The 19,135-nt window shown below is 42.5% G+C and overlaps 1 protein-coding gene across 1 annotated transcript in view; it reads right to left on the bottom strand.

Annotated features, from left to right (window-relative positions):
- The window catches only part of LOC126234240 (cytochrome P450 9e2-like), an 82,249-nt gene extending 73,802 nt beyond the window's left edge, over window positions 1-8,447 (bottom strand). The window contains exon 1 of the mRNA XM_049942931.1: window positions 8,409-8,447. The gene's annotated coding sequence lies outside the window, so the exon portion shown is untranslated. The remainder of the gene's footprint in view (window positions 1-8,408) is intronic.
- Window positions 8,448-19,135: the final 10,688 nt, after the last annotated feature.

The following is a 19,135-nucleotide window of genomic DNA, read 5'->3' as shown; positions in this document are numbered from 1 at the left end:
ATGATCCCAAGCATACCGCGCATATTGTACAAATGTGTTTGCTCTTCAATTGCCTGAAAGTATTGCACCCCCCCCTCCCCAATCACCAGACCTTAACTCAATCGAAAATTTGTGGGATAAATTGAAACGACATCTATACGAAGGAGACGTTGAAAGAGAAACTGCGCCAAGAATGGGCAAACATAGGCCCAGATTTCACGAAAAAACTCGTGGAAAGTATGCCTAGTAGATTGGAGGAGGTACTGGAAATGAAAGGTGGACCCACAAGGTATTGAGATTTTCGTCGTACAACTTATGAACATTTATTGGACAGTGTGCGAATACTTTTGTAGCAGCAGGGTGTGCAGGATGTTTCATTTTTGTTGTTAATTTTTCTGTTATTTATGTTTTGGAAACGAAATAATACAATAATTCTTTTGTAATTAATGTTGTTACGCATATATATTGCTAATAAATATGTTTGGGTTTCATAGTCAGTGTTTCTCGAGTACTCATTGTGAAACTTCCCACTGTCCGAATACTTTTGCGACTGAGTGTATGTATATAAGAGGGTCATTCGGAAAGTAAAGAACGTTTTGCTTTGACACGTGACCACGTCCCACCGACCACCACCGCCGATCGGCCACTGACCTTGGTACTCATCCACTTCAGTTTGACGGCAGCTACGATCCACTACGCTTGCTCCTACTGCTTAGCTGCGTGACTTACAAATGTGAGACAACATTGACGATCCCGCCAAGTGTGAGGTGCACAATGTTAGTCTCTTTTTAAACGTGCAAGAAGTCCGACCCGTCGAAATTTATAGACAGATAACTGAGGTTTACGGTTATTCAATGAACGAAACATCAGTCCGGAAGTGCTGTATTATTTGTAATGGCGGACGGAAGAATCTTCACGAAGATGGCTCTAGCCGGCCCTCTGTGATGATTGACGTACTCAAAACGAGGACTGCAACGAAAATCCAAGAAGACAGGCGTTTCATAATTGGTGGAATGCACTCATTTTTTGCAGAAAATGCCGAATTCAGAAGAACGCAAAATACCCAAGACTGCCTAAGTTACACGGAAGCTCGAAATTTAGTGCAGACGTCAATGCAAGATGCTTTTAATAGTTTACACAATGAAACATTGTCTCAAAATATGGTAGAAAACCCAAAGAGATTCTGGTCGTATGTAAAGTACACCAGTGGCAAAAAACTAGTCAATACCGTCACTGCGCGATAGCGATGGAAATGTTATCGATGATGGTGCCACCAAAGCGGAGTTACTAAATACAGTTTTTCGTAATTCCTTCACAAAAAAGGACGAAGTGAACATTTCAAAATTCGAAACCACAACAGCTGTTAGCATGAGTGACATAAAAGTACACTACTGGCCATTAAAACTGCTACACCAAGAAGAAATGCAGATGATAAACGGGTAATCATTGGACAAATATATTATACTAGAAATGACATTTGATTACATTTTCGCGCAATTTGGGTACTGAGAAATCAGTACCCAGAACAACCACCTCTGGCAGTAATAACGGCCTTGATACGCCTGGGCATTGAGTCAAACAGAGCTTGGATGGCGTGTACAGGTACAGCTGCCCATGCAGCTTCAACACGATACCACAGTTCATCCAGAGTAGTGACTGGCGTATTCTGAAGAGCCAGTTGCTCAGTCACCATTGACCAGACGTTTTCAATTGGTGAGACATCTGGACAATGTGCTGACCAGGGCAGCAGTCGAAAATTTTCTGTATCCAGAAAGGCCCGTACAGGACCTGCAACATGCGGTCGTGCATTATCCTGCTGAAATGTAGGGTTTCGCAGGGATCGAATGAAGGGTAGAGCCACGGGTCGTAACACACCTGAAATGTAACGTCCAGTGTTCAAAGTGCCGTCAATGCGAACAAGAGGTGACCGAGACGTGTAACCAATGGCACCCCATACCATCACGCCGGGTGATACGCCAGTATGGCGATGACGAATACACGCTTCCAATGTGCATTCACCGCGATGTCGCCAGACACGGATGCGACCATCATGATGCTGTAAACAGAACCTGTATTCATCCGAAAAAATGACGTTTTGCCATTCGTGCACCGAGGTTCGTCGTTGAGTACACCATCGCAGGCGCTCCTGTCTGTGATGCAGCGTCAAGGGTAACCGCAGCCATGGTCAGCGAGCTGATAGTCCATGCTGCTGCAAACGTCGAACTGTTCGTGCAGATGGTTGTTGTCTTGCAAACGTTCCCATCTGTTGACTCTGGGATCGAGTCGTGGCTGCACGATCCATTACAGCCATGCGGATAAGATGCCTGTCATCTCGACTGCTAGTGATACGAGACCGTTGGGATCCAGCACGGCGTTCCGTATTACCCTCCTGTACCCACCGATTCCATATTCTGCTAACAGTCATTGGATCTCGACCAACACGAGCAGCAATGTTGCGATGCGATAAATCGCAATCGCGATAGGCTACAATCCGACCTTTATCAAAGTGGGAAACGTGATGGTACGCATTTCTCCTCCTTACACGAGGCATCACAACAACGTTTCACCATGCAACGCCGGTCAACTGCTGTTTGTGTATGAAAAATCGTTTGGGAACTTTCCTCATGTCAGCACGTTGTAGGTGTCGCCACCGTCGCCAACCTTGCGTGAATGCTCTGAAAAGCTAATCATTTGCATATCACAGCATCTTCTTCCTGTCGGTTAAATTTCGCGTCTGTAGCACGTCATCTTCGTGGTGTAGCAATTTTTATGGCCAGTAATGTAGATATCTTAGGTGTTGCGAAACAACTCAAATCACGTAAGAACGGCAAGTCTTCCGGTCCAGATGGTATACCAATCAGGTTCCTTTCAGAGTATGCAGACACAATAGCGCCATTCTTAGCAATCATATACAACCGCTCGCTTGACGAAAGGTCTGTTCCTAACGACTGGAAAGTAGCACAGGTCACACCAATATTCAAGAAAGGAAATAGGAGTAACCCACTGAATTACAGACCCATATCACTGGCCTCAATTTGCAGTAGGATTTTGGAGCATATATTGTGCTCGAACATTATGAATCACCTTGAAGAAAATGACTTATTGATACATAACCAACACGGATTCAGAAAATATCGTTCTTGTGCAACATAGCTAGCTCTTTATTCCCATGAAGTAATGAGTGGTGTCGACAAGGGATCTCAGATCGATTCCATATTCCTAGATTTCCAGATGGCTTTTGATACCGTTCCTCACAAGCGACTAATAATCAAATTGCGTGCATATGGAGTATCGTCTCAGTTGCGTGACTAGATTAGTGATTTCCTCTCAGAGAGGTCACAGTTCGTAGTGATGGACGGTAAATCATCGAGTAGAACAGAAGTGATATCTGGCGCTCCGCAAGGTATTGTCATAGGCCCTCTGCTGTTCCTGATTTACATAAATGATCTAGGTGATAATCTGAGCCCCCTTAGATTGTTTGCAGATGAAGTTCTAATTTACCGTCTAGCAAAATCGTCAGACGATCAATTCCAATTACAAAATGATCTAGAGAGAATTTCTGTATGGTGCGAAAAGTGGCAATTGGCACTAAACAAAGAAAAGTGCGAGGACATCCACATGGGTACTAAAAGAAACCCGATAAATTTTGCGTAAACTATAAATCGCACAAATCTAAGGGCTGTCAATTCGACTAAATACCTAGGAATTACAATTACGAGCAACTTAAATTGGAAAGACTACAGAGATAATATTGTGGGGAAGGCGAAACAAAGACTGCGCATTGTTGGCAGAACACTTAGAAGATGCGACAAACCCACTAAAGAGACTGCCTACATTACACTTGTCCGTCCTCTGCTGGAATCTTGCTGCGCGGTGTGGGATCCTTACCAGGTAGGATTGACGGAGGACATCGAAAAGTGCAAAGAAGGGCACCTCGTTTCGTGTTATCGCGCAATAGGGGTGAGAGTGTCACTGATATGATACGCGAGTTGGGGTGGCAGTCACTGAAACAAAGGCGGTTTTATTTGCAGCTAGATCTATTTACGAAATTTCAATCACCAACATTCTCTTCCGAATGCGAAAATATATTGTTGACACACACCAAAGTAGAGAGGAATGATCATCACAATAAAATAAGAGAAATCAGAGCCCGAACGGAAAGATTTAGGTGTTCCTTTTTCCCACGCGCCATTCGAGTGTGGAATGGTAGAGAAGTAATATGAAAATGGTTCGATTAACCCTCTGCCAGGCACTTAAATGTGAATTGCAGAGTAACCATGTAGATGTAGATGTAGACATTCCAAGAACTGTGTTGTAAGAGACTGTTACAGCAGAACTGCGCTGAAAAAAAGTGTGTGCATGTGGGTTCCTTGAATTTTTACAGAGGAACAGAAAACCAAACAAATGCCAGCTGCATTGACATTGCCCAGTCCCTATGAAAAGAATGGTGACGAATTTTTTGAATCAGATTGTCACTGGTGATGAGACTTGAATATCACATCTCACACCAGAAACAAAGTGCCAGTCAGTGGAATGGCCTCATTCGCAATCCCCAACGAAACAATCAACAACAACAAAATTGAGCACCAGAAGGATTATGGCTACGGTGTTCTGGGATCGTGAAGGTGTCCTGCTCATCAACTACATGCCTAGAGATGAGGCCATAAATGCAGCGGCCTCCTCTCAGACGCTTCAACGACGCCGTCGCAACATTAAGAACAAGCGGCGCCGATTCCTAACCACTGGAGTCATCTTCCTTTACGATAACGCACATCCGCATGCAGTGGGGTGACACAGGACTTGCTTCAACGGTTTCAGTGGGAAACGTTTCAACATCTGCCACACAGTCCGGACTTAGCCCCAAGTAAGTATCACTTATTTACCAAATTGAAAGATTTTTTGAGTGGACAACGCTACAGAAGTGGTGATGAACTTAAGGAAGCCGTCAATCAGTGATTCAACACTTTGGCGGCAACTGAGTATACAGAAGGCATAGAAAAGCTAGTAAGATGGTACAAGTGCCTAAATTTGAACTGTGGCTACGTAGAAAAGTAGTTTGAGTATCAAATTGTATGTAAAATACAGTTCCGTTTAATTATATCAGATAAAAATTTCTGCAGAAGAAAACGTTCTCTACCTTCCGAATGGCCCCCGTACATAACAGCGTCAATCGTCAACAGTGTTCTTAGTCTGTAAAAAGCAGTGGGACTACACAACCTGTCAACCAACCAAGATACGGATTATTAAGAGAGGCATAACGAAATCTTTTACATAGTCAGAATCAGAGATTCAGTTGTATAAGAAACACAGATGCGAGGGAAACACTATTCACTGGACTAAATAGTGTAAAAAACTCTCATTTACTAAAAACGACTCTGTGGCTGAGGCATTTTCTGCTGTGTTAGTGCATTTTGTAGCAAGAACTCCGTATACAGCTCTATCTTGAACCAATTTTATTACGCTCTACCGGTTGCGTGGCTTATAGCAACATCATTACGTGCATATCTAAATAAAAAGAAATAAACAATGACAGTGACTGAACCCCTGTACATCAAAGTAATAACAGAGACATGAGCACCTAGTTATGAGAATACATGTGTACTTACAAAACTTAAAACATGTTAAACAACGTGGCGGAGAATATATAAGGCCCAGCCTTGAACGGAATGGACAGTGTCTTGAAAGGAGGATATAAGATGAACATCAACAAAAGCGAAACGAGGAAAATCGAATGTAGTCGAATTAATCAGGTGATGCTGAGGGAATTAGATTAGGAAATGAGACACTTAAAATAGTAAAGGAGTTTTGCTATTTGGGGAGCAAAATAACTGATGATGGTCGAAGTAGAGAGGATATAAAATGTAGACTGGCAATGGCAAGGAAATCGTTTCTGAAGAAGAGAAATTTGTTAACATCGAGTATAGATTTAAGTGTCAGGAAGTCGTTTCTGAAATTATTTGTATGGAGTGTAGCCATGTATGGAAGTGAAACATGGACGATAACCAGTTTGGACAAGAAGAGAATAGAAGCTTTCGAAATGTGGTGCTACAGAAGAATGCTGAAGATTAGATGGGTAGATCACATAACTAATGAGGAGGTATTGAATAGGATTGGGGAGAAGACAAGTTTGTGGCACAACTTGACTAGAAGAAGGGATCGGTTGGTAGGACATGTTTTGAGGCATCAAGGGATCACAAATTTAGCATTGGAGGGCAGCGTGGAGGGTAAAAATCGTAGAGGGAGACCAAGAGATCAATACACTAAGCAGATTCAGAAGGATGTAGGTTGCAGTAGGTACTGGGAGATGAAGAAGCTTGCACAGGATAGAGTAGCATGGAGAGCTGCATCAAACCAGTCTCAGGACTGAAGACCACAACAACAACAACAACATTTCATGTCTTATACGTTAAAAACAAACACGCTAGACTGCTTAAACTCGCAGTTGAAAAGAAATTAACATTATTCGCACAACAATCAAAGTCTTTCACGTAACCCTCAAGATTTTGGTGCACTTTAACAATTCGTGTTGCAGAGCGACACTTCGCGTCTGCAAACGACGAAAGGTACGTGAAACATAATATTCTAATAACGATAGGCCCTCAGAAATCTAAAGTGTCTGAGGCCAAAGCGCCCAAGGAAAAGTACATTTCTTTTTATTGAAAATAGCAAAGCTCCGTTAAGGTGGCTTTAATGCAAAGCTCCATTAAGGTGGCTTTACTGGTGTCGCACTTTCCAATTTGCAACCTTTCATATCAGAGAGCATCATTACGTGTTGGTAGAATTAAGTGTTCTGCATTTACAACTGCATTTATCATTGATACTGGGAACAAGTCAACTTAATTATTTCTTGTGCTACACGAACATTGACAACATCAGACAGTTCGGATAGTAGTACACGGCGGAGAAATGGGCAACTCTTATCTTCACTGTTGAGTTGACGGGCTTTTTGTGGGTCACCGGGGAACATTTCACCGTGGGTGCTGGTTACCTGCTGTGGTCAGCGTCAGCTGCTGTCGTCAATTTCGCGCATGACAGAATTCACAATCGTCTAGCTTGGACTGCAAACACAGGCAGTGGGGCATCATAAAGGTGTTGACAGCTCGCAAATTTAATGCTGTATCACAACATGCTAGCAGTCACGCCATCGAGAACCATCTACCAATAATAGGCTACAGAAGACACTAGCCTGCATGACTACCGCCGCTGGCCACTGGAGATCAGGATGGGAGAAGAATATCACTACTAAGCTAATCATGGGAAAAAACTTCAAAATCTGGATGTTCTGTTTACTGGTGACTCGCGTTCTGTGACATACGAACGTATCGAGAGCTGAGCAAAACACACACATAGCGTATTTCCGGACGCTATCATTACAGGATATACACAAACGGCGCTGGAACATTCATTGTAGCCTTCAGAACAGAAGCAACATGTCACATTGTTTACTGCGTACTATCTGCATAATTTTTTTTCCCTTGTCATTTTTAGGAAGACGCAATAAGCTATGGAGGGAAAATCCACCTCCTTCACGTAACGTCATCAGTAAGGGGGAAAAAGAGAGAGAGACCTGTGTTTTGCGATTCATACTGGCAAATAAGTACGGAAGGTGTGACCACCTCGATTGTAAGTTGCCTAGTCAGCTTCCTGTGGAAGTTTCGAGCTATTGCCAGTATCCTTGATCATTTGTGTTTTGCAGGGATTAGGCCGTGGCCTAAGGCATTCCTAATGCATGAGAAAACCTCAGAGGCTATAAAAGACATACTTACGTACAAACAGTTCAGTCTGCAGAGTGTTACGTTTAAAATCAAGCAACTATGTCGTTATAGCTTCTGTTGGTGTCTTCGGCAATAGTTGACAAACCCTTAGGCACTGAAACACAGCCTAATTGCCAATGAAACAGAAATCACCTTCTCATATTCACCTGCAGGGGAGGCCAAGGAAACAATGAGAACTGCTACAGCTTGTCTGCAGCAGTCATTAAATGAAGACGAGGATGATTTGCAACACAGATATTTAAAACTAACATTTAGAAACAAGGGCGTCCATAAGACAGTTTGCAGGACGGGGGGAGGGGGGGGGGTGCTAGACTTGTGGGTGTGGTCTATTTTTAATATTTTGAAAGACGAATGGCGACTTCTATGTGAACATAAAAATTTCCAGATCATATTAAAAGACTGTGTAAAAAATACTGTCTATTAAATCGTTTTCTTCAAAGAAAAGCGCCAGAATACATTGCATTTTGTTTTCCTTTCCATAAGAGCTGGTGTGGAAAGGGGATGGCGCGGCTCCCTCCCTGCCCCCCTTTCCCATAGGTATGGGCGCCCTTGTTTAGAGAAAATGAATGTTGACACGTTTCATACAATTGTAGCCAAAACTGTTTCTTCGAAGAAGCCGACTACACATCGCTTTTCGGCGTTAATTGTACTCACGACACAGAAGCTGCAGCAGAAGCAATCCACTCAGGAGGGAAAACGCAGACTGGAGGAAAAGAGGACTGGCGCAGCAAAAGGCGGTGTGGCGTCGCGGGGAGCCACCGGCTTGCGTCACGCCGTCTGTTGGCTCTGCCACCTCATGAGTCAGTCGACCGCACAGCAGGAAGCTCTAGCCGAGAAACGTTACATTCGCCGAACCCGCAGCATTCACATTTCTTATTACGCCAGCCACATAACTCCGTGCAAAATTAAAGTGCTAAGACCAAAACTCAGGACGTCAAGCAGATCTGTGCTACGTGCAACCATCACGTTTACAATAGTTAGTTATATTCTGTATCGCGCACTATCTATCCTGACAGTGGACAAGGCTCAATTTGCGGGACACGTGTTCCTCCAATAGAATGATACAAATTCTCGTCGTCGAAGACTGAAAACTGATACATGAAAACTGCACACTGCGAAATTTGCGTCCAGTACTCCTGGAAACTCCCTGCTTTTTTTTAAGTCACAACCTACCTACATTCCGAGAATCCTCGTCCACGGTTTCGTGGGCTTTCCGATAGTGGGCTTTGTGACCCGTGACGTCAACATGGTGTTACCGACCACAAATAATTTATCAGTGGAATTTGCGACCGTCATAGGAACAGTGGGCGAGGCTATGCCAACCGTTTTGTAAGAAGAACATCCCTTCATATTTTATTAAGACTTAGGACTGGCTATGCACATAGTACACAAGCATGTTTAAATGTGTGTTATTTTTATTATTTTTACTTTTTCTTCATTCTACAACATTACTGCAGCAAATAATTCAACTTATTGTCTTATTTTATGGATCTTATTTCTGATTCAATGTTTTGTAAGAAAGCCAGAGATTTTAAACGTCTTCTTAAATCCCCCGCGTCATATATTTCTCAACGGTGTATCAACGTATCAACCGGTGGGGCAGGAGGTGCATTCGGCTCCCCTCCCCCACTTCAAACTATTGGGGGAGGGGGCGCGATAGGGTTTCTGCCCCCCCCTCCCCCCCCCCCCCCCCACACACACACACAAAAGAATCACTTGGAGTTTTATCTGAAGGCAGAGCCAGTGAATAAACTACGCTGCCCTCAAGAAATATGGGATCATTATTTTCGTTGGCAGTGATTTTTGCTTTTGACTGAAGCGTCTTATAACACCTACTGCATTCTGTCCTCTCCCTTCGTCCCATTTTTCTGTCTGTGACTCCTAATGGGGACAGCCTTTGTGTGCACTTGAAACAAATTCAACACAGCACTGTCGAACTGTAGCTGAGACTGATCGGGCGCTATGTCCTATACGCGAATTACAGTGACAAGGGCGCGAAATTGGGGGAGGAACGCCAGACTTAAGGCAGAAATCTTGACTGAAAAAATTGGTTTTGCTGTCTCTTTACGTTGTCAACAGTTATCCCCTGTTCAAAACAAGTATTGTTACCACCCTCATTACTTACTGTTCGGTTCCTCTTGAATCCAAGTCCACACACCTTCGCAGATCTGCAGGTGGTGCAAAACGTTTTTTGATCAGTTTATTCTCGCGATCACGCATTCACAAGCCACGTGCGGTGCTATCGAAAATAACAAACGCCGCCCAACAATGCCCAAACAGCAGTCGGTACCCCCGACTTGGCTCGCCGCTAAGACAATGTCCGCAGCACTCTACGAACAATCCAACATTTCAGACAATAAAAACAACGTGATAACCCCCCTTTTCCTCCCTTCAAGACCGCTAAGCCTTTACTCCGTAGCTACATCGGTGTGCATTGTTGCTCTGGTAACGAACGCGAAACGTTTACAGTGTAGTTAGTGATTTTTTCCAGTTTTCTATGCATGGATAAAGGTACACACATTTGATTTGCAGTTTCGAGGTGATGTTTGCAGTTTCGAGGTGATGTGAGTGAACCTCTGTGGTGAAAGGTATGTATTTATTTTTTGCCGTTTGCCATAAATCTCCTAGCTGAGTACTGATTGTTCTCAGTAGTTTATTGAAGAACGTAAATGCAATTATATTCCCACACATCTCGGTGACATTTTATGGGAAACGGGGGTGGGATGGGGGGGTGGGGTCATCGGAGCTATGTCGTACCCAAAGTATTTGCAGAAGGATGTCAGTTATTTCCGATAAAGTGGAAATGCTTTTGAGTTAAAGAGGGCACCAAATCTCAATGCAAAAGCGAAAAAAACAGTGCCTGGATCTACATTGGAATACTCAGAACCAAGGAACATGAACAAAAAAGGTATGCCAGATTGGCTTAGTGCGCTCTCATTGGTCAGCGACTTGTTACGTCACCCGGCAGCCAGACGGCAGCAGTCTCCGTTTGTAGAATATGGGAGATTGCAAAATAATTGTTTTCACGTCTCTTCTCGTCTCATATAACTTACAGTTTCGCGTTCACAGGGTTGAACACACTTCATGTTAATATTATATACAAGGTTTCCGAAAAAAAAATGCGTTAAATATTAGTGGCAATGATGATATATCGCCACGCATAACTAGTGGCCGATGTTCGCATCCGCATTCATGCTCGAATTTTAGGCATCTGACTATACGGTAAATGTTTTACAATAGGGTACTGCCTATTTTACACATTTCTTGTAAATATAAAGATAATAATCTCCAGACTTACCTTATAAAGCTGATGCAGAAGCTACGTCGAAGATGCTGAGCCGGCCGGAGTGACCGAGCGGTTCTAGGTGCTTCAGTCTGGAACCGCGCGACCGACGTACTTTTTATTCAATGACAAATATTTTGAACAGACTGACGGAGTGGCTATGGGGAGCCCACTGTCCCCAATAGTCGCCAACCTTTTTATGGAAGATTTGGAGGACATGGCGCTGAAGACGGCGTCCTTAAAACCAACCTGTTTCTGGAGGTACGTTGACGACACGTTTATGGTGTGGCCTCATGGGAGAGAGGCTCTTGACCGCCTCCTAGATCATTTTAATTCCCTGCATCCCAGCATCAAGTTTACCATGGAGGTGGAAAGTGATGGAAAGCTTCCGTTTCTGGATGTTCTGGTGTACAGAAAGGATGATGGGACACTGGGACACAGTGTTTATCGAAAGCCTACGCACACGGACCGTTACCTGCATGCTTCTAGCTGTCATCCATCGTTCCAGCGTACGGGGGTCCTGCGAACGTTGGCGAGAAGAGCTTATGCCATTTCAGATGGAGAAAGCTTGACACAAGAATTGGACCACCTTAAGGTTGTGTTCAAGCAGAATGGCTATACAGATAAACAGATCCGTCGTGCTTTCCAGTTTGGACCATCGCCTGAACCACCAGAAGATACCTGCAAATCGGTGGCTTTTCTGCCTTTTGCTGGGAGCATTTCCTCGAAGATAGGAAGAATTCTAAAAAGATATCACATCAAAAGTATTTTTCGTCCGCCGGCCAAGCTTAGAGCGTTTCTTGGCTCTGTTAAGGATGACTTGGGTTTGAGGAAGCCCGGTGTGTATAAGATCCCTTGCCACTGTGGGAAGGCTTATATTGGTCAGACGATCCGGACCATTCAGGACCGATGTGTTGAGCATCAGCGGCACACACGGCTGCTTCAACCCGAGAAATCCGCAGTGGCGGAGCACTGTCTCACCGAGGGACACAGAATGCAATATGATGCGACACAAATGGTTGCCCCTGCATCTCGCTATTGGGACTGTGTTTTAAAAGAATCCATAGAGATTCGTTTATCTGACAATCTTATTAATAGAGACAAGGGTTATCTTTTAAGTAAGACTTGGGACCCGGTGTTATCTGACATTAAAAAACAACGGTCTGCGTCTCAATCGTCGGAATAGAATTTTTTGAAATTTCTTTTATTTTTGACAGCGATATCTCGATTTCGCCTCTTTCCACCACTGGCGGCGCGGCATGTTTACTGCACTAGAGGGCAGCTACGGCATCTTCTCGCGCACGCGTTGTGGGTCTTCTGCGGCCTATATATGGGCTGCCGCTTGCGCTGGGAAGTCAGTTCCGGCGAGATTGTGCACCAGCGCACTCACCTGATGATGGCGGCCAGTTGGACCGCGGAAATATTGTTTCTGGAAGACGTCATGATCCGGCTGCATACCCGAGAAGAATATTATCACTGACAAACTGTACTTCTCAAATCATAGCATACACATTTGTCCTTCTTAGTATGAGACACATTACGTTTCATAGATACAGCTTGCTTTATAATTTCTTTCATGGGCTTAATTCTTTGTTCCAGTCGAACATTTTTGATCTTCAAAATAACCAGTTCTTTCTTCAGTTCTTGAATTTCCTGGTCTTTAAGTGAAATTAGCGGATCAGTAAAAACGTCTGTGTTGCTGGATTTGTCCAGCTTACTTTTCTTCGGAGATAAAGTTTTCAACGTTGAGAGAGCTCTTTTTGTTTACTGTTCTAGTGTCAATCCACTTACGCTGTAGTTCTGTAGTTCATCATTTTTTGGAAAACGATGATAAATTACGCCTTCAGTCATACGTCTGCTATTACTACATTCAGCAACTGCACAATACGACGTATTTGTAGACATAATTCCAAAAACGAAGCTACAAGACTCACGAAACAAACTCCTTTCCAACTGAACACTCGGCAGGACAAGAAATACACACAAACTAACATGTAAGACGAACTTACATGCACGCCTTCGATAGAAACACTGAGCGACACCGTTGTAAACAAACTGCAGTAGCTGCCAGGTGACGTCACTGCTCGAAATTCATTATGGCGGAGAAAAGGGAGGGAGGCCGCATTTGCACACTCAGAACCAAGGAACATAGAATAAAAAAGGTATGCCAGATTGGTTTAGTGCCTGCTCATTGCTCAGAACTCGCTTGACTATTCGTATCGGCGGCAAACTGGTCAGCTCCAAGGATTCGAGTAGGAAAAAGAGAAGATATGTTCCAGAAGTAATTAAAAACCGTAGGTGAATAAGCATTCCTACCACTACAACAAAGCAAGTAGAGGTTCAATCAACAAAGGCGTCGATAATCATGTAACAATATAAATTAAACTCGTACAGAAAGCCGCAAACTACGTACATATAACATCACATCAAGAACTAAGATGGAATAATTCTTGTAAGTTGCAGGAAAATTAGTATCTGGACGCATGCGTTTGGGCTAGATACAGTATTGCAAGAGAATCCCTCGGTAACCCATTGCAGCTCGTCCTGAAATTAGGCACCATGGCAGTGTATTCAGATTATCCTTTTATTCCTCAGCAAGAGAAAGTCCACTGCTGTTGCAGGATCAGAAAAGTGAGACGTACCGGTATATATCGAGACATTACTGTATAGCAAGTTGTTGTGAAGTTCATTGTTCATGACACGTACTACATTCACATTTCAGTATGAAAATTTTAATTAATTTGACTAGTTACAAATATATCCCATTTATATCTCAAGGGAATACATAATACATTAATGATTTGACGCACACTGCTTTGTTTATGAGCCACATTTCTCATAGTCAACCCTGCGATAGTAGTTAAGCAGTGCACTCAATCAGTCATGGCAATCATTGCTTAGATAATGTCTTTCATGCTAAAAACAGCCCTCAGTTTACTAACGCATTGTAAATAAATTTATCATTAAGTCTAGTGCGCACTGATTTATTATCCAGATTCATTATCGCAATTCGTTATCCCTAGCTCAGAGACGCGGTATTATTGTTGCGGATTGTTTGCGGGAAACTCTTTTTCGCCCTGATACACAAAAGAACCGAAGCGGAAACCGAATTTTCAGTCATGTGGTCCATTGTTTTATATATATGAGGAAGGCATTTGATACGGTTCCGCACTTACGTTTAGTGAAAAAAATACGAGCTTACGGAATATCGGACCAGGTTTGTGATTGGATTCAGGATTTCCTAGAAGAAAGAACACAACATGTCATTCTTAACGGTTCAAAATCTGCAGATGTAGAGGTAATTTCGGGAGTACCGCAAGGAAGCGTGATAGGACCTTTATTGTTTACAATATACATAAATGACTTAGTTGACAACATCGGTAGCTCCGTGAGGCTATTTGCAGATGACACGGTTGTCTACAAGAAAGTAGCAACACCAGAAGACTCGTACGTACTCCAGGAAGACCTGCAGAGGATTAATGAATGGTGCGACAGCTGGCAGCTTTCCCTAAACGTAGATAAATGTAATATAATGCGCATACATAGGGGCAGAAATCCATTCCAGTACGATTATGCCATAGGTGGTAAATCATTGGAAGCGGTAACGACCGTAAAATACTTAGGAGTTACTATCCGGAGCGATCTGAAGTGGAATGATCACATAAAACAAATAGTGGGAAAAGCAGGCGCCAGGTTGAGATTCATAGGAAGAATTCTAAGAAAATGTGACTCATCGACGAAAGAAGTAGCTTACAAAACGCTTGTTCGTCCGATTCTTGAGTATTGCTCATCAGTATGGGACCCTTACCAGGTTGGATTAATAGAAGAGATAGACATGATCCAGCGAAAAGCAGCGCGATTCGTCATGGGGACATTTAGTCAGCGCGAGAGCGTTACGGAGACGTTGAACAAGCTCCAGTGGCGGACACTTCAAGAAAGGCGTTACGCAATACGGAGAGGTTTATTATCGAAATTACGAGAGAGCACATTCCGGGAAGAGATGGGCAACATATTACTACCGCCCACATATATCTCGCGTAATGATCACAACGAAAAGATCCGAGAAATTAGAGCAAATACGGAGACTTACAAGCAGTCGTTCTTCCCACGCACAATTCGTGAATGGAACAGGGAAGGGGGGATCAGATAGTGGTACAATAAGTACCCTCCGCCACACACCGTAAGGTGGCTCGCGGAGTATAGATGTAGATGTAGTAGATGTAAAGCTACATCCTTTTCTGAAATTAGTTTGTTCGGAAAACGTTTTACTAATTGCACACAAAATTTAAGAAAATACTTTTCTGGTTTGCGTGGGGCTTCTTCTTTCCGCTATGCAACGTTTCTCATGTGATTTCTTTTGAATACGTGAGATCGTGCATTGCAGTGTACCAGCTGAAGCTAACGTACCAAAGTAACTTTTTATCGTGGTAGGAAAGCTATACCTTTCCAGTGACGAGTAAATGTGTTGTATGTGTTGGTGGTACGCCGCACATGATAAGTTTCTGCACGCCACTCATAGAGTGCAGCGTGACTAGTCACTACACATAAACAGTTCAAGATCCTGAAACTAGGTTTCCAGCAGATAACGTATGCAAAGAGATGAATAGTTTCTCTGTACAATAAATACTGAGATGTTTTTATCTATGTGACGTATGCCATTCGTTAGCTTATGAAAGGAAAAGTACAGTGCTATAATGCAAGGCAATGTTCACAGTTGAACTTGCCGCAAAACCAGCAGCAAGCAAAAATTGGCTCTGAGCACTATGGGACTTAACTTCTAAGGTCATCAGTCCCCTAGAACTTAGAACTACTTAAACCTAACTAACCTAAGGACATCACACACATCCATGCCCGAGGCAGGATTCGAACCCGCGACCGTAGCAGTCGCGCGGTTCCAGACAGCAGCGCCTAGAACCGCTCGGCCACCCCGGCCGGCAACCAAAAATATTCAGTTGTTTCTGGCAAGAAGTTTTAATGTACTGCGGATGCGGCTTCATTCTTTCCTGTTACAGAGCTATTGAGAAAAGCATCTTTACACAGAAAACGAGATCCGAGTTCTCTGTATTTCGTACCAGTTTCATCAAAAATGCTAAATGTAACGGTAACAAACATTATTCGATTTACATAAATTGATTTAACAACTAAAAGTTGAAAGTCAAATAACTGCAAAAACACAGTGCTTTACACGGCAGCTCATCATTGAACAATGACCAAATATAGTAGTACACATTATCTTTACACCTGAAAACAATTGATTTATGATGTGAGTTGCCCTCTAATATATCATCAGTCGCAATCGATTCGGTACGAATTACGCAAGTTCGTTTGTTATGTCTGATTTTAATGTTCTTCCATTTACACTGCTGTATTGCTTTAAGGGCTGATTTGCACCCTCTTTTGTAGTGTAATTCGCTATATAGTTTTTCAGTACTGTTTACAGTGATTCCTCTTACTTGCAACACACACCGTTAGTGAGTTACATCGTCATTTTTAAATTTCAGTATCTAACTTTTTGTTCCCCTTTTATGTGTACATCTATCCATGGGTCATGGCTGATATTTATGTACGATTTTTACTATTTTGTCATTTTAGGTGTGGTACTGCACAGTGCCACAAAAATCTATTAAGGAATTTTTTGGAGATGGTCATCATCATAAACTAAAGATTATGCCTTGTCGATTTAGCCACGTCCCTCTCTCCATTGTCATCCTCTTCAATACTTCACACGATTTTATCTCCATATCTTCTTTGATGTTATTAACATACGTTGCTCTTGGCCTGCCTCTCGATTTTTTCCCTAAAACTTTTCCTTCAAATACATTCTTTAGGAGCTGGTTGTGTCTCATTATGTACCCTATCATTTTTGATTTTCTTCTTTCTATATAATTTAGCAGCGTTCTGTGCTCGTTCACTTCTCTTAAGATCTGTTCATTACTTTTTCTAACTACCCAGCTTGTTTTCGTCATTCTTCTCCATATCCACATTTCCATTGCATCCTGTCTCTTTTTCTCTGCCTTTCCCAGAGTCCACGCTTCACATCCGTATGTTAAGACACTCCAGACAAAAGTTTTGACAAACTTTTCCTACTTTCTAGGCTTATATGACTGTCTGTTAGTAAACTGCTTTTATTTTGGAAAGCTTGCTTTGCCAAGGCTATTCTTCTCTTTATATCTGTGATACATTTATTGTCGTCAGTGATTGTGCTCCCCAAATAACAGAAGTTCTCAACCTGCTCTAGAACATCATCTTAAGGTTAGTATTAACTTTACCATTTTCTTTTGTCTTCACTACTACCATAGTTTTTGTTTTCTTCTTATTTATTTTTAGATTAAATTCTCTTAGGATTTTGGCAAATTTTAGCAACATTAACTCCATTTCCTTTACTGAGTCATCAAGTGCTACTATATCATCTGCAAAACGAATACAGTGTATTCGTTCCCGTTAATTTTAATTCCTTTGGTTATTCTTTTCAATTTTTCAATGGTTTTTCCAATAAATAAGTTGAACAAATATGGTGATAATGGGCATCCATGCCTTACTACCTTCCTTATTTCTGCTATCTTCTTCACACCATTCACTTCTATCTCTTGTAATATTATTGGATTTCAGCTACTTTGCATGTGTGATATTCGTCATTAAAGAAAAGGACAGCCAACGAGCTGTAGTTCGTAAAGATGCTAAGCATCACAGCGCGAGAGTAGAAAGACGAAATATTTTTTTTTTTTATGTGCGCCTATACCAAGCCGCGCGTCCAGCGTTTAAATACTCAAACAGTGTTACCCGCTGGGCGCAGATATTTAAAATCATTGCCGCAGCGCTTGATAGCAAGAAGCTGCGAAACAGAAGAAAGAACAATCTATCTTTTGTTATCGCTTGCACATTTGGTCGCCGACATGTTAAGACGTACTGCATAGCCTTACTACAAGTTGTATTTTTATTTTGTGTAAAAACTATGTGAAAAGACGAACAAACATTTAGGTAACTCCGGTGAGGTAACAATGTACTTACGCACATGCAAGGACATTTAATTTTAAAAAGGAACAGACTGACAGAGCAGCGATTATTCGGCTGCGCCATCCACAAAAGAAATATCAGATGTAAGTCAGGCATTTATTGTGTATTTATCAATGTCTAGTAGTTTAACGCTAATTTGTTCAAAATATATTGATATTTTATGATGCAGTATTCTTTTCTTTCATTAGCCAAAAATGATGTTCAAATTGTATATGAGCTTTGTTACAGGTTCGCTCTTTATCACGGTGTCTCGATTGTATTTGGGAGACCACTAATGTGTTCAACTTCCGATCTGTTAATCTTTCTCTTACGAAAGTCCACTAATTTGCTTTCATTTCCATTTTTATATTCAAATAGGTCCCTTAGGTATTTTCATCGAAGATTCTGATTGCGTGAAGGCAAACCGGGTCAAAATGTCAATTGAAACTTCCTGGCAGATTAAAACTGTGTGCCCGACCAAGACTCGAACTCGGGACCTTTGCCTTCCGCGGGCAAGTGCTCTACCAACTGAGCTACCGAAGCACGACTCACGCCCGGTACTCACAGCTTTACTTCTGCCAGTACCTCGTCTCCTACCTTCCAAACTTTACAGAAGCTCTCCTGCGAACCATGCAGAACTAGCACTCCTGAAAGAAAGGATATTGCGGAGACATGGCTTAGCCACAGCCTGGGGGATGTTTCCAGAATGAGATTTTCACTCTGCAGCGGAGTGTGCGCTGATATGAAACTTCCTGGCAGATTAAAACTGTGTGCCCGACCGAGACTCGAACTCGGGACCCGAGTTCGAGTCTCGGTCGGGCACACAGTTTTAATCTGCCAGGAAGTTTCATATCAGCGCACACTCCGCTGCAGAGTGAAAATCTCATTCTGGAAAATGTCAATTATTCGCGTAATCAATCCGTACGTCTCCTGAACACAATCGAGAACCCACGCATCGGTGATCAATTAATAATCTCTCTCTCTTTTAAAGTCGTACTAAAAAACGGCCACACAGGATAGTCGTAAGTACGCGATCTAGCGTTAGGTTGCATTTTGTCACTAAATATTACCAACCAACAGTTACAGCCTCACTATTATTAATAAG

This window comes from Schistocerca nitens, chromosome 2 (genome assembly GCF_023898315.1).
Source record: "Schistocerca nitens isolate TAMUIC-IGC-003100 chromosome 2, iqSchNite1.1, whole genome shotgun sequence".
NCBI lineage: Eukaryota > Metazoa > Arthropoda > Insecta > Orthoptera > Acrididae > Schistocerca > Schistocerca nitens.
Note: the sequence above shows the minus strand (reverse complement) of the source record. Positions and strands in the feature narration are given on the sequence as shown.